This window comes from Nanorana parkeri, unplaced genomic scaffold, assembly GCF_000935625.1.
Source record: "Nanorana parkeri isolate BGI_ZX_2015 unplaced genomic scaffold, ASM93562v1 scaffold2, whole genome shotgun sequence".
Taxonomy (NCBI): Eukaryota; Metazoa; Chordata; class Amphibia; order Anura; family Dicroglossidae; genus Nanorana; species Nanorana parkeri.
In genome coordinates, this window is record NW_017306270.1 from 887,349 (window position 1) to 903,470 (window position 16,122).

The 16,122-nt window shown below is 40.4% G+C and overlaps 1 protein-coding gene across 3 annotated transcripts in view; it reads left to right on the plus strand.

The window, feature by feature from the left end:
• The window catches only part of ZFYVE27 (zinc finger FYVE-type containing 27), an 85,644-nt gene that overhangs the window by 56,872 nt on the left and 12,650 nt on the right, over positions 1–16,122 (plus strand). The gene's annotated exons all lie outside the window — the stretch shown is intronic.

A 16,122-nucleotide genomic window follows, 5' to 3' on the forward strand; every position in this document is an offset into this window, starting at 1 on the left:
AGCCAGCAGCTGCTGAGGAGGAGGCTGGGCCCGGCGTCGGCAACGGAGGAGGCGGGGCCCAGCTATGGAGGAGGCGGGGTTCAGTAACGGAGGAGGCAGGGCCCGCCAGCGACTATGGAGGAGGCGGACAGTGGATTGATGCTGACAGGTAAGAGGGTTTGACCAGTCCACCTGTGACCCTGCAGAGCCCACCATAGAGAGTCTATGGTGGGCTCTGCAGGGTTACTCTCAGGTGGGCTGTTTGGGTTATCAGGTGGGCATAACTAGAAATCTCAGGGCCCCATACAAAATTTTGCTATGGGGCCCGGTGATTCCAAGTTACGCCACTGATCACAGCCATCCATAAATATTGCTGATTCTTGTGTGACTATTATAGATTTAGAAGGCCTCATGCCGTGAAAAGTCAGTGGACTGCTGCAGATTAACTTTTTAAACAGATGTCTGATGAATAGTATTTTATACCTCGGTGATAACGTTGTAATGTATATGTCCTTATGCAGAGAAAGTGTTAGTTTTGGCACTGTTGTATTGTTGAAAAACATCACGGTATTGGCTGCGATTTGTCTCTACCCGCTGGCAGACTTTGATCTCACTAAGTTCTGTGTTGATTCATTGACTTTGCCCAATCACTGAAACATGGAAGATTTGTTTAGAACTGTTTTTTTAATTCTCTAGCGGACTATACTACAAATTCACCATTGTGTGGAGGAAAGAGACTTGTTCTGCTCTGCTGCGTAAAACACGTTACATGGGACACGTACAGCTACCGTCTCTCCTGAGATATGTAACTTTGTGCTGTTGGACCGTGCATGTAAAATAATTTAGAATACGGCAAACTTTTATTTTCGTTTTTACTCTGGAATATTGTGGATTAAGAGTTAAGATGAAGGTTTAGTTTGCTAACTGGAAACACAAGGAAGCTGGTGTGCATTTCCATTCTGGTCTGAGAAAAGAATGAAAAATAAACACGATATGAGCTGATTTTACAAACACTAGAAATAATTAGGAGCAGAGTAAACCCCGGATTAACCACTTGCTGTAGTCGTCTCTATGTTGCTAATCATACATACAACCTCTAGAAGTATAGGAAAGGGGGATGCATCAAGGCCTGCTGATTCATGGCAAACTGTGAAAAATCCTAATCTACATCTGCTGCTTTTTTCTAAAGATGCTGCATCAGGATTTATGCAGTTATGGAACAGAATGCTATATATTATTTGAGTACTAGATATGCCCTGGACAAGATATAAGCCCATGTACCAGAAATTCATTAAAATGGCTTTATAATTTATATACATTGTTATTTTAGGCCAAACACGCCTATATGAAAGTAAAGCACTTGTAAGCAAAACAGGGGCAGAAAGCCTTCGTCCTCATTGACATGGCAAAAATGCGCCAGCTGTAGCAAGAATCCAGCAGATCCGTGTGGCTGGATTCACAGGCAGATAGTTGCGGTCACTGAGCCTGTACAAAGCAATGACAGGTTGACAACGGCCGCAGCTGTCCATCGGTGTTTGAATGTAGTTGCGCTTGGAACAAGGGTTTGGGACAGATCATCTATCCCTAACTGCAGATAATCACTCCAAGTGCAATTACATTTGAACACTGATGGACAACTGTGGTCACTGTTATCTGCAGTTAGAGACCGATGATTGCAAGCAGATGCAAGTTGTTTGCATCCAGCAGAGATCTGTCCCTAACCCTCGTTTTATCTGTGAAAACATTCACACACGGTGGACAGCTGTATCTGCTCTCATTGGTTTGTACAGGCTCAGTGGCCGCAACTATCCGCATCCACCTATGAATCCAGCTGCAGGAATCCACTGGATTCTTGCTACAACTGGCACAGTTTTGCCTATCTCGCGTGCTCTCTCTCTCTCTCCGCGCTCTCTCTCTCTCCGCGCTCTCTCTCTCTCTCCGCGCGCTCTCTCTCTCTCTCCGCGCTCTCTCTCTCTCTCCGCGCTCTCTCTCTCTCTCCGCGCTCTCTCTCTCTCTCCGCGCGCTCTCTCTCTTGCTCTCTCACTTTCGCTCTCTCTATAGCACACCAGGCATTACATTTTCTGCAGTGTATTTTTAATAACCTATACTAGGAGGTACATTTTTGAAAGGTGAGGATATATGTGTATAGCGGCTTAGCCTACCAGCCCAGGGCTTCTACTTTTCTTCAAGATATGGTTGTTGTGCATCATGCAATCCAACTAGGAAAATTCACCCTCCTGCCTCCCCACTTGATTTCTGCGATCACATTTTAGTTCAAAAGCAGAATGCATGGTGGACATTCTCTCAATCTATTTTGGAGGTTTTCAAACATACAGTAAAATAACTACATTTCTGAAGATATGGTAATCCAGGTGCATTAGAAGACAACTGGATCATGCAGAAGCGTGTTGAGGGATACTCAGTGCTTTCTACTATACCAAATGTACTTACTCTCTCCCCGCGCTCTCTCTCTCTCCGCGCTCTCTCTCTCTCTCCGCGCGCTCTCTCTCTCTCTCCGCGCTCTCTCTCTCTCTCCGCGCTCTCTCTCTCTCTCCGCGCGCTCTCTCTCTTGCTCTCTCACTTTCGCTCTCTCTATAGCACACCAGGCATTACATTTTCTGCAGTGTATTTTTAATAACCTATACTAGGAGGTACATTTTTGAAAGGTGAGGATATATGTGTATAGCGGCTTAGCCTACCAGCCCAGGGCTTCTACTTTTCTTCAAGATATGGTTGTTGTGCATCATGCAATCCAACTAGGAAAATTCACCCTCCTGCCTCCCCACTTGATTTCTGCGATCACATTTTAGTTCAAAAGCAGAATGCATGGTGGACATTCTCTCAATCTATTTTGGAGGTTTTCAAACATACAGTAAAATAACTACATTTCTGAAGATATGGTAATCCAGGTGCATTAGAAGACAACTGGATCATGCAGAAGCGTGTTGAGGGATACTCAGTGCTTTCTACTATACCAAATGTACTTAGATGATCATCTTCACATTGAAAAAGTCAATGTAATCAACCTCCAGCACGTTCAGTTCTTACTTTCCACCGCTTCCTTTTTTATTGGCCACGCTTTCCTATTCTTTCACCTTACAGCCCCTAAACTGTACACCCACTATGCTTACTCCAAGCTTTCTCTAGTCTATCCAGCCTTCCCACTATCTAGCCTCTATCAGGAGGCATGGCACCTTCCGTTCAAAAAAGCATGAGAAGGTATTTTGATACTGATGCTAAGGTGCAGAGGTGTGGGATCTAACTGTTATTGTGATGGAAATAAGTAGAGAAATCTTTGACTGCCTTGACTTCATCTCTTCGTTTTTTGAGAATGTGATCGTCAGATGGTGATAATTTAAGCCACAAATAATTAAGGATGAATATGTTTCCTGACCTAGAAGACAATCACTTTTATTCTGTAGCTCAGCGCACACTGATACCATCTGGAAATCTTCCCTCCTTCTGACAGTAGGATAAATTTATACATCCTATCTCAGTGGTATATTACTGCGATATAGCTTTAGCATTTTATTTTCTAAGTTCTAGTCGAATGCTTGCCCAGACCAGGCAGGAGTCGTCCTGGAGCATAGCAGAGGCAGTATGTAGAGATATAAAATCCCGAAAGCCTCTGCAGTGAAGGATGACTCCACTTTCTCTGACATCTGACAATGAATCATGAAACTCCTGTGGATGGTCTCAGATGACCTGAATAGCTGCTTAAAGCCAGGAATACTATTCCTAACTATGGACACAAGGCGATTTCATTATTATCAAGTGCATTACAAGTTCATATTGGCTGCTGATTTGTTATATAATAAAACATTGGAATGAATGTATTTGAAAGTTTTGGTTTTACAAGGATTGAAATGAGATCTAGAAATGTAAGTGCAGAAAATAATGCCATGCAGGCATACAGTGGTCCGGTATTGGTACATAAGAAATAGTTAAAGGCTATGTTTACTTTTCTGACCATGTTTCATGTTACCTACATATTCAGGGTGTAACATGAAAGATGGTCACATCTCCACTCCCCGCCCCCTTCTTGTCCCTCCAGCTACCTGAATTGCAGGGTTCTGCTCCATGGAGCCTTGTGGTGTTTTTTGAATTTGTTGCAGCTTCTCCCATACATCCACGTCATCCATTCACAGATCCTTTGACGGGATGTGGGAATGGAGAAATTACAACTCTCATCAGCCACTGCAGCAGAGGGACTAGTACAAATGCGGTGACATCACCACACTTTAGTCCATTTAATCTTCCTCTCGGACATGTTACTAAATATCTGTACCGAGGGTCCAGAGCATTGTACCCATGATCTACTGGTCGCAATTGCAATGCTTTACTGGCTCCAATGCAAAAAATAATTATTGCACATTTTTCTTATGAACAAGTGTGCATTCATTATTTTTTCTAGAAGGTGGAATTTTCCTTTTTAAAGGTTTAGCATTTAATGAGTATTCCATAGCCGTACCATCTGTGTAATTTAAAGCCCAAATGAATGTTCATTCCAAATCTGCATAATAACTTTGAAGTATCTGACTCATCAATACAGTAGGTTTGCAAAATCCGGCAATCATGTCCCCTACAGCATGCTATAGTGATGGACCCTTGCTCTGCTAGAAACAGTGGACTCTCTCCAGCGGTCTGACTCACCAAGGGGTGTTTCAGGCCTCTGCTGGGAGACCACTGCTTCTACACAAAGAGCAAGGTTCCTTCTCTACAATATGTCAGGGGACAGGCTTTTCTACTTAGGCTGTGCCTGTTTTCTAAAGGAACTCTAAGATTTTGCACGCCTTTTTGTTTTGATGCGCCTGTCATGTATTTAGCTGATTTAAACTAAAAGTTAATTTGGGCATATAAGTATTTCTAACACCAGAACCTATTTTTTTTTTCATGTCTTGCATTTAGTAGGGAGGGTTTAAAACCTTGCAACACAGATTGCTACTGCTGTATGTGTCTTTGTTGGGGTTATTCACTCTGTTTCTCCTGATGATCACTTCTGTCAGGACTGAACATAAAGGAAAATCTATAATTTTAAAAAGTTACCAAAACATGAATAGATGGGAAATATTTCAGTAGCTACATGTGTTCTGGTGACTTGTTCAGATATGCGCTAGCACCCCAACCTGTACTTCACACCCATCAGGTTTTTGGTCTCCTAAGGTGACAGCCTCTTTTTGGGGCAGAGTGGAGAAGGATTTAGAACCCTGTCAAGTTTGTATCGGTTACCTACTTCCCTACTACACTAGCTCTGCTTAAAGACACCCTGTCGCTAGACCATTCATTTCTTTAAAGATCTTCCCATAAGATTATATATGCATTTTAATATGATATGTGCATATTCTTTTACCTGTAAAAGCCTCCTTTGGCTAGGCATCCTAAAGACTTGAAAACTTCTCAGACTCAGACACTCTATAGCAGGGCTGTGCAAACTCTGGCCCTCCAGCTGCGGTGGCACTACAAATCCCACGAGGCATACCCCACAAACCAAAGTCAGCATACCAACTGTGAAGCATGAGTCTGGGCAGCTTGCAATCATGGAGTCATCTATTAATTGTGCATCAAATCAAAGTGTGCATAATGACAATGTGAGACCATCTGTTTTAAAAGTGGAACTGGAAAAGGATCTTTCAGCAATATGATCATTTGAAGCATACTAGCAAAACCGCCAAGGAATGGCTCTAAAAAAAGAAATGGAGGATTTTGGACTGGGTTAGTCAAATACCCGGATTTCAAACCCATTGAAATGTTGTGGGGGGCTCTGCAACAAGAAAGTCCATGCAAATAATTTATGGAGAGGAAAAACAGTGCATGTAAACCCTTAAAATTATTTTGGTTGTTTTAGATTTTTCTATAATATAATAATTATAATTTATTTTTACATTGGGGGGGGGCGTGGAAAAAAAAAAAAAAAAAGGAAAGTTAAAGGCCAAAAATATACTATCTCAATTTTCTGTAAGGAGCGCAGTCAGTATTTTAGTGCTGAGTCATTTCTTGCCTTTCGATTTTAGTACTTTAAATATTTTGAGGTTTATGTGCAAAACTGCTATTCCAGCTTTCATGCTCAGTCGCCGTACACACGCATAGCCTAAAGCAAAACAAAAATGTCTGATATGGATTTTTTTTTCTTCTAATTCATGGCTCCATTGTGTAAAACATTTACTCCGCATTAATATATGCACACATTACTTCTGTATATAGATTCCACACATTTCATCACACGGGGTGGCAACTCTTTGTTTATTTCATTTAGTGCAATAGCCATTGCAACAACATCAGTTTTTCCAGTGTGGGGCTTAGTGTTTCCAAACTGATACATTTTTCCCTAGAAAGTTGTTTTCTTTTCATTTTACTACTAGAACAGGAGAGAAATCAATCCCTCTCCTCCCTCAGTACTGTACTGGTTGTCTCAGCCCTCCAGCTTTATTTTTATTTTTTTACTGTACAAGACCTACCGCAGCGCAAAAAAAAAGATGTAAAATCAAATAATGTAATGATGAAAGGTTTTTTTTTTTTTTTGTTTCATTACAGCTAGTTTGACTTTGGAACGAACGATTTTTGTGTAAGCTTTTAAAATTTAGCGTAACAACTGAAGATTTTACTTTTGTGGACTTGAGACAAAAATTGTGAATGATATTACCGTGGAATGCATGACACAGGTTTGGGCTCAAACAATTTTAGCTTAAAAGTACAGGCATTGAATAAACTTAAAACTTGATTTGCTTCTTTAAAAAGTGCATTTCAAAAACAATAATTTCCATGTGTCGTATTTTATTAGAAAATATATATTTAACTTTTTTTAAAATATATTATACAACCCCAATTCCATAAAAGTTGGGACGCGGTGTAAAATCTACTTAAAAACAGAATGCTATGATATTTGCAAATCGAATAAACCCAGATTTTATTCTCAGTAAAAAATAGAACACATATCAAATGTTTAAACTGAGAAAAAGGACCATTTTATGAGAAAATCTAATGTAATTTGGAAATTGATGGCAGCAACACGTCTCCAGAAAGTTGGTACAGGGCAAGAAAAAGCTGGCAAAGTAAGTGGTACTAATAAGGAAAAGCTGGAAGAACATTTTGCAACTAATTAGGTTGATTGGCAACAAGTCCGTAACATGATTGGGTATAAAAAGAGCATCTTAGAGAGTCGGTCTCAGAAGTAAAGATGGGCAGAGTCAGAAAGTCTCAGAAGTACAGATGGGCAGAGGTTCACCAATCTATGAAAAGCTGCGTCTAAAAATTGTCAAACAATTTTAGAATAATATTCCTTAACGTAAAATTGCAAAGACTTTAAATATATCATCATCTCCAGTGCATAATATCAAAAGATTCCAAGAATCAGGAGAAATCTTTGTGCGCCAGGGTCAGGACCGAATAGCAATATTTGATGCCAAAAATGGCAGTTAAAGCTCTATCATGCAAACAAGAAGCCATATCTGAACATGATCCCAAAACGCTGCCGTCGTCTCTGGGCCAAAGCTCATTTAAAATGGTCTGTTGCAAAGTGCAAAACTGTTCTGTGGTCAGAAAAATCGAAATTTGACATTCTTTTTGGGTGCCGCGTCCAGAGAAGTGGGACCTTCTCCCTTATCAGTACTCACTTCAAAAGCCTGCATCTCTGATGGTATTGGGGTGCATTAGTGTGTGGAATAGGCAGCTTGCAGATTGGGAAAGGCACCATCATTGCTGAAAGATATATCCAGGTGTTACAGCAGCATATGCTTACATTCAGACTACGCCTTTTTCAGGGAAAGCCTTGCCTATTTCAGCAGGATAATGCTAAACCGCATATTGCATCTATGACACCAGCATGGCTTCGTAGTAGAAGAGTCCGGGTGCTTTTAACTGGCCTGCCTGCAGTCCAGACCTTTTCACCAATTGATAATATTTGGCGCCTCTTAAAATCGACAACAAAGAAGACCCAGGACTGTTGAGCAGTTAGAATCCTATATCGGGCAAGAATGAGACAACATTCCTCTCCCAAAAACTCCAGCAACTGGTCTCCTCCGTTCCCAAACGTTTACATAGTGTTGTTTACCACAGTATAGCATCCCCTTTTCTTTTAACATCGCCCTGTCCCAACTTTTTTGAGACGTGTTGATGCCATCAATTTCAAAAATACCTTTTTTTTTTTTTTTCCCCCCTTTTTTTTTTGGTTCATTTTTTTTTCAGTTTAAACATTTTGATATGTTTTATATTGTACATAAAAAATGGGTTTATGAGATTTGCAAATCATTGCAGATTTTACACAGCGTTCCAATTTTTTGGGAATTGGGGTTGTACAATTATTATTTTTTTTAGCAAGCAAGTTATGTTGAATTGTATGTAGACAATAGTGAACATTTTTCTTTGTTTTGCAATAACTAGAGATTTACAGGTTAAGGGTTAACTCTGGAGTTAAATCTTTAAAATGTATTCAAGTACCCGAACTATTAACAAAAATGTAGTTAATTTGTGTATCAGTCAGCTGTAGAGCCACAAATCATCTCTGAATTGGTACTGTCCTTCCTTCTGGGGTGTGGCTACTTTTGTTCCCCATGGTCCCTGTGTGTGTTGTAAAGTAGTCCATCGCTCCAGCGATGGATTAAAATCTCAATACAAGTGAGCTAACTAAATGTGAGATTGTAATTCATCACAGGAGCGAGCTAAGGAAATAAGAAACTAGTGCAAGTGCTACACAAGGACTTGTGAAATTCAGTAGACATTTTGTGCTTGTATTTCCGATGCACTATAAGAAGAATTTTGGCTTTTTATCAACTAATGGAAAGTCAAAGTCAAGTAATGAGAGAGAGAGAGAGAGTGAGAGTAATGTCAGAATTTCCAAACAGTGACAGCAGCTGAACTATAACCTCCCATTTCTTTTAACGGGAGGCATAGTTCTACTTTAAATTTCAGTTTTCTATAGATTGCATTTGGAGTTACATTCAACTTGTACATACTGGGCCTCATGTATTTGAAGAAAGGAAAAGCATGTCATTGCCCAGAGTGTCTAATCAGGTTGCTATTTGTATTTGCCAGCTTTCTTATTGGCTACCATAGGTAAAATCTCTACGTTGCCCTTTCTCTGGCGTCTACATAGTCACCCAACTGTAACTAGATTTATACAACATATTGTATAGCTTAATCATGACAACGAATAACTCATTATACAGCTGACCAGCACCTCTGATCAACACACAAAGGATTCAGGCCAAGTGCAGATGTGGAAGAACAATTTGGTTTTTCAGATTTTTCCAAATTTACGTTCTCAGAAAAAGTTACATAACACATACTTCCTGTCCATTCATTATGCCTGTGCGCCCAAGGGAAACTTTTCATAGATTTTGTTTATACTTAGCCTCCTAACTGTGGTAGATATCTTATGAGACAGGAAGTAATTAAAACTGTAGTGGTGTGTGGCGCATTCTTTCAGTCACCTGTTAGTCATATAATAACATGTTTTTCATTTTTTTGCCACATTCTGCTTTATTGGTCAAAAGCGAGCCAGCCAAACCAGTAACAATCCAATTATATAATTGTCTTTTGTTTCTCAATCTGACCATGCCCCCTGCTTTTCGTAGTGTGTGTCTAAATATTTTCTGTGTAATGTAATCGTTTTCGGAAAGTATTCAGAAATGGGAAAAAATTCCATAAACTGTATCTTCAGCCAAAGTTTTTTTCTTAGTTTAGTTTTGGATTTAATTGGCAGGAGTTAGAACCTTTGTCAGGGATTGGTTTGTATCTGTGGCCCAACTAAAGTTTCAACATAGTATGCACATATTGAATCCGTAAGCAAGAAGTTCAAATGTGAGCGTCTTACTCATTTAAACCATGGTGCTACTCTGAGGTCAACCATTGTTACCATCACAGCTAAGTGTTTTACTGTTATAAGTAGTAGAACAGCCCCTCAGTGCCAATCCCAGCATCTTTTCCCTGGGAGCATACTACATAGAGTATTGCTACTACTTGTAAAGAAGCAGTGGTCTCTCTGCAGTTAAACAAAAGCGTAGATGGCGCCCTCTCCTAGTGTAACAACGTTAAAATGACCTGACATAAAAACTACTCACATTGTGATGAGCAAGTCATAGGCAAACAGATGCCCAAAGACAACCAAATTGCTGATGCGTTTCGGGGGATCTTCCCCCTTCTTCAGAGCTCTATGACTTGCTCATCACAATGTGAGTAGTTTTTATGTCAGATCAATTTGACTCCTTTTATTTAAAAATCGTTGTTACACTAGGAGAGGGCGCTGTCTACGCTTTTGTTTTACATGTTTTGTGAGGATGCTTCCTGGTGGCCTTGAGGACGGCAACCTTTTCCCTCTACGTTGATTTGGAAGAACTCTTTTTTACTGGGCGCTGTGTTTCACATCATTTTTCTTTGGTCTCTGCAGTTGTTTGACATGCCCCCTCTTTCTCATTAAGTCACAGCTAGAACTCTCAAATCGGCAAAGCTCAGGTTCCCTGCTGAAACCTCTAGCTGTGACTGAATGGGAGGAATGTCAGACCCCTGCATTTTTAGCAGAAATCCTCTCTGCAGAGCGCTGCCTAGTAAGAGAAGCTGGACCTAGCACTGGGAAGCAGTTACAATACTACTTACAACAGAAGAACGCTTACAGTTATGCTTCCTGTTTACCATGCATTGTATGTGCATACTTGTTTTGAAGCTTCAGTTCACCTTTAAAAACTACTTTGTAGAGGGGGGCTAGAACTTCCATTCGCTTTTTATTGCTTTTTCTTTCTTCTCTTTTACTTTACTTCCTCTCACGGCAACCTCGCCAAAACAGGGAGTGAGGGGAAATGGCCCCAGTAAAAACACAGACCACAATTGGATCTGATAAAGGTTCTAAACCTTAACCAATGCTATCCAAAACTTAGCTTTACTGGAGTTACTTTTTTCTGTAATTGGGCTGCGGTATTATCAGTTTTTTGCAGTCAGGGGCATCTTTAGTATTACAAATCAAATACCAAGCAATCTTTGCAAAAAAAAATACTGCTTTGAGACAGACCCTATCCAAAAAGTCATTTTTAAAGTCGACCTGAACTCCAAAAATGAAGATTTGCTATGTTATAGGGGACATCTAGAAATGCTAAGCAGCCTGAAATATCTGTCTTGAATTTCTTCTGAAAAAAAGCAGTGCACTTCCTTATATGTTACTGTTCATACAGCCTCATACCTCTATATCTGCAGAGTGAGAGCTGCTGCCTCTGACTGCTAATCTGTGGAATGTCACTCCTGTTCTCCTCTCTGTTCTCCTTGCTGGAAACTATCAGGGTTATTCACAAAAGGGTGAAGAGTTTGGAGAAGGCAGGAGAAGTGAACAATCTTGGACAAAATGGCTGATTTGGAACAATTCTCCAATTTAAGCTCACTATCCAAATCGGCTATGTTGTTCTAGATAGTTCACTTCTCCAAACTCTTCACCCTTTTGTGAATAGCCCTGTATAGCTTCACTACACTTTATGTAGATGCCTGCTTTCATTACCTCTTCTGCTGCTTTTTGAATGTTACTCCACCAGCCATCAGTTCACCATCCATTATGGGGCAGCTATGACCTGAGGAAGCAAAGCCCTGCTCCTCTAACCAAGAAGGCCACCTTTACACAGAGAGACAGTACAGAGCAAGGACTGGTTAATAATGGGTAAAGATCAACTGCAAGTCATTTGACTAGTCACTTGCCTTCTGCTTGCCTTTTTTTGAGAACAGCTTCAACAATTCAGGTCTTCTTTAATCCTTGTAAGTATTTTGGTGTCCTCTTATGGGACTTGCATGTATTTCCATGAAGCTGTTTACATGGATTCCTACTTTACATCCCACAAACTCGCATACAAGTTCAAATCCTACACCTACAAACATAATTCCGGAGGCACAAGAAAAGCCCCTAGCCACTTTCCTCTACTGGCTTCTAGAAAGAGTCTAAAAACCTAACATTTCTGATTAGATATGCATAGCAGAGCAATGCTTTCGTAGAACGTAGACTGTACTGGTGATGGCCAAAAAGCCTATATTTGCACTATACACCAGCGGTTCTGGTTGTTTATCAAGCTGTTGAGGCATACACAAATCAATTATTTTCATGGCTCTGCCCACTGTCCTGAAATACGAACTAATCCTCTTATTTTTGGGAAATGTGATGGAATGACACATGTGACACACTTCTTTTCTAAAAAGGCGTTTGCTGTGCTATGCATTGATTCAGTTGCAGAGCTTTTTGCTTCCTTCTCACCATTACCTGTTTGGGTACACCTGTTTCATTCATTATGCAGTATATCAATCCACAAATTCTAAGGTCAAACTTCTTTACTCATTGTTTTTTTCTTGGACATATACTGTACCTTGTTTTCTCAAAGCATCATTGTGAGAACTGCTTTTATCCCCCAGTGGCCAATCGTTAGATTCAACCCTGCTCTACAAAATGACACTTGAAATCTAAACGTTAGCTGGCTGTGGGGAAAAGAGTTGATACACAAGGCCCACTGTTGACCATAAACTCCTGTTCATTTTACTTTACTCTTAGATATATGCTATACAACAATGCCCTCTCCATTTCTACCATGCACTGACTCACATTTGCCAGTCAAGTGCTCAACAAGATAAGCAGGGCTTTTGTGGACAATCAACAAAATCTCTTCTGTTCATTCAAGCACCCCTCTGCCCCACAATCAGACTTCTATAGTATAGTCGATAAAAAAGGTAAATAAAATAAACTGAACCAAATGTTTATATGAACAGATTTTAGTGTATAAAGATACCTTTTTATACCCACAACAAGTTAGCTTTTCACGCCGCACTAAAGAATTCTCCGACTGCCTATAATCCTCTGCCATGTCAGTGCATTAAAGCCTTTCTCGGTGATGGGGTCTAAAAACATTTTGATTAACTTCCTTGTCAAATATTCATACTGCACTGCTGATCTTGTTACTGAAAGCATCCATCTCTGTTAGCATGAAGCCAAAGCAATCACAGCTTTATTGTGCGTGTGATAAAAGGATCATAATGGATGCCATTTCTTTGCTATCAATGTCGCTATCACATTAAGGGATAAAGAAATCAATAGATGGTGGGGTTGAAGCTAAAATGTTCAACGCCGATACCTCAGGAGAAAGGGGAATGAAGAATTTATGGTTACTATGTAAAGCAGCTGTGCATCTACTGGAGTGGAGAGTGAGAAAGGGAGCGGAAATAAATTCTCTGTTGACATGCCCTTTGCTTTTCTCATTATACTAACAGACCTCAAATGTTTTTTGTTTTTTTCTTTTTTTGCTTTGTATTTGACAGGCAATATTTCATGAAAGACATATTTAATATAACTGGCTTTATTTCTCATTTTTTACAGTCATGTAATCCCTGTGCATCTGAATCAGTTGCAGGCAACATTTTTGCAATCACAGGTTGAAATGTTGGTAATGAATCCTCCCTCCCTCCATCCTTTTTTTAAGTCCAACTTTGCCTGCTTCAAGAAGGGATCCTGCTCGAATGTTACAAACCAAACCATAAAGCGGGCTTATTTTGTGCTGTAGGTAAACAGCTTTAACAGAATTATGTGATCCAAATGACTTGGTGTCGTAAAGGAACAACCCCAAGAGACTTGAGGGGGGCTGAACCTTGCCTAAAGGCAGCAAAATAATCTGTGATGGCCCAGAGACTGCTCTGAAGGCCTTCTCCGTGGTGACAGGACATTACTGCCTTTTTATTAATAGCTTAGAGAATTGTGGTTTGCACGGTGATAAGGAATATTATAGATGCATTCCTCAAGAATTGCTGATATGAAGAAAAAGGGAGTTTCTCAAGCTTACTCATGTAATGGCTTCTATTAAAGCATTACAGCCTGAATGGAAGTTTCTATGATTTTCTCAATCTGCTATCTACTGCTCTCTATAATAGGCCACAGTTTCATCAACCTAGGCTTTCTTTTATATCAGTAAAAATAGATTTTTCTTGACATGGTTGGTGCAAACGGTGGTTACAAGGGAGCAGTTCCCAAAATAATTCTGTACTAGGGTAGGCATTGATATCTGTTATCTTTAAGTGAGAGTGGAAATACAATTTAACTAGAGACATAAATCCTTTATCGGAAAAGGTAGCAAAGACATGAACCGAATTGCAGGAGAAGGTTACAGAAAGAACATGGTTAATTGTGCCCTGAAGCAAGGTTCAGCCCCATCAGTCACTTGGGGTGGTCCCTTTTAAAATGCCAGGCCATTTGGGTCAGATAGTTCTCTCAAGCCCTGCCAGTCACACAGGGTTGTCCTTTTACAATGCCAGCCCATTTGGATCAGATAGTTCTCTCCCCTGTCAGCCATTTGGGGTGGTCCTTTTACAAGAGAAGGTTGCAGAAAGAACATGATTTAATTGCACCCTGAAGCAAAGTTCAACCCCATCTGTCTCTCGGTATGGTCCCGTTACAATGCAAGACCCTTTGGGTGAAATAGTTTTGTTAAAGCAGTTTCCTTACATATGTTAGGGAAGGAGCAAAGTCCCCCTGTTTGTAGGAGTGGAACCCAATAGCAGGGAACAATACCAGAAGAGTCCAGGCTGAGGTACAAGATAGGATGACCAGAAATGTGTTTTTGGAGTACAGTCCGGGTTGAGGCAGGCAGCGAGTATCCTAAACGGGGAGACAAGCCAGGGGTTGATAACCAGGAGATCCAAATAACGGGGAAGGAAGGCAGGAAACAGGAAATGAGGCTTTGTAGCTGCTTTGGGTATGGCAGAATAACTTGGCAACAAGTCTTGGCTCTGGCTGAAATATAAACCCAACGGGGGCCAGCGACGCCCCCGTTGTCTGGGCAACAAGGAAGCCACCGGTCCCTGGGAACCAATGGGATGCCCAGGAGAGGAGGAGTGCTCGCAAGGCCCTCTCTGGCAATGATCAGCACCCGAGGTGACTAATCAGCCACGGCAGCATCACATGCGCATGTCACGCACACACCTGCAAACCCGCCGCCAGGCACCAAATCAGCCCAAGGAGGACTCCACAATCTCCGCCGGACCCCAGGTAAGAGGGCACCCCTGGTCCCACTACAACATAGGTCAACTATTTTTGATGTAGTTGTGCTTCACACTTATTGTGCTGTTGACCCTCTTGTTTGTGGCCAGGTCTACTACACAGGGTCTGGCTGGACTAAACAGAAAAAAAGAAATCATATAGATTCCCTAAACAAAAATTTACTGCTTTTGCTGAACCTTATATAAGGGCTCTTTCTATAGCTATCTTTGGTGCTAAGAGAAAGGAGATGTACTGTATGCAACTATACTACCTGTTTTCAGACCACATACCCAGTGCTATACATAGCCATCTCATCTGCAGCAGCACTTTAGCCTGCCCATATGGTGCTGTTCGTAAACGGGGAGATGGGCTCTGGTTGACTCGCAGTGAATAATAAGGAATGAACCTTCCCATCTCCCAATGGTAGCTGGGAATGCTTCTGCAGAGGAAGAGCGCTAATGTGACCAGGGGACAAATTATGTTTGCTGTGCAGGTTGATTTGGTTCAAGTCATGCCTTTCTATTGAATTATTTAGACATATAGAAGTAAACATTGAAGTGCTGTTCACTTTTTTGAGGGTACTTTTTTACTTATTGTTCAATACCCATTGAACAGGGCATTCACCTACAGGCCTGCCATCTAAAAAAAAAATACATTCACTCAAGTCAATTGTAATTTTTTTTTTGCTAAAAATGTCCTCTAAATTTTCTATGTTCCTATCAGGGAATGTCATATTTAAAGTATACAACAATGTAGTGCTCCATGTCATTAAACTACATGGACTGCTTTAACCAATAGCTGCCCTTTTTTGCTTACTGTTTGGAATACTGGGATTTGGTATAAACTCCTTTTTTTTTTAAACTTTTTAGTGGCTTGTATGAATGGCATCTTCTAAAGAGATGTGTGAAAGGATTATGTTTCAAATTAAAGCAAACATAATTATTTTAAAATTAATGCTATGTGTACAAATTATATATTCTATCAACCTTGCAAATTACCGACACCTGTTTAAATAATATCTCGAAGGAAACAGGTGATCTTTACAAATTATACTAATTTTGGGATTCAGAAAGCAAATAATGTCAATTATATCCATGGCAATAGCAGTGACATCTGGAAGACATGTCTGTTCTAGAGGAGCTGCAACTACAAAATATATATATATA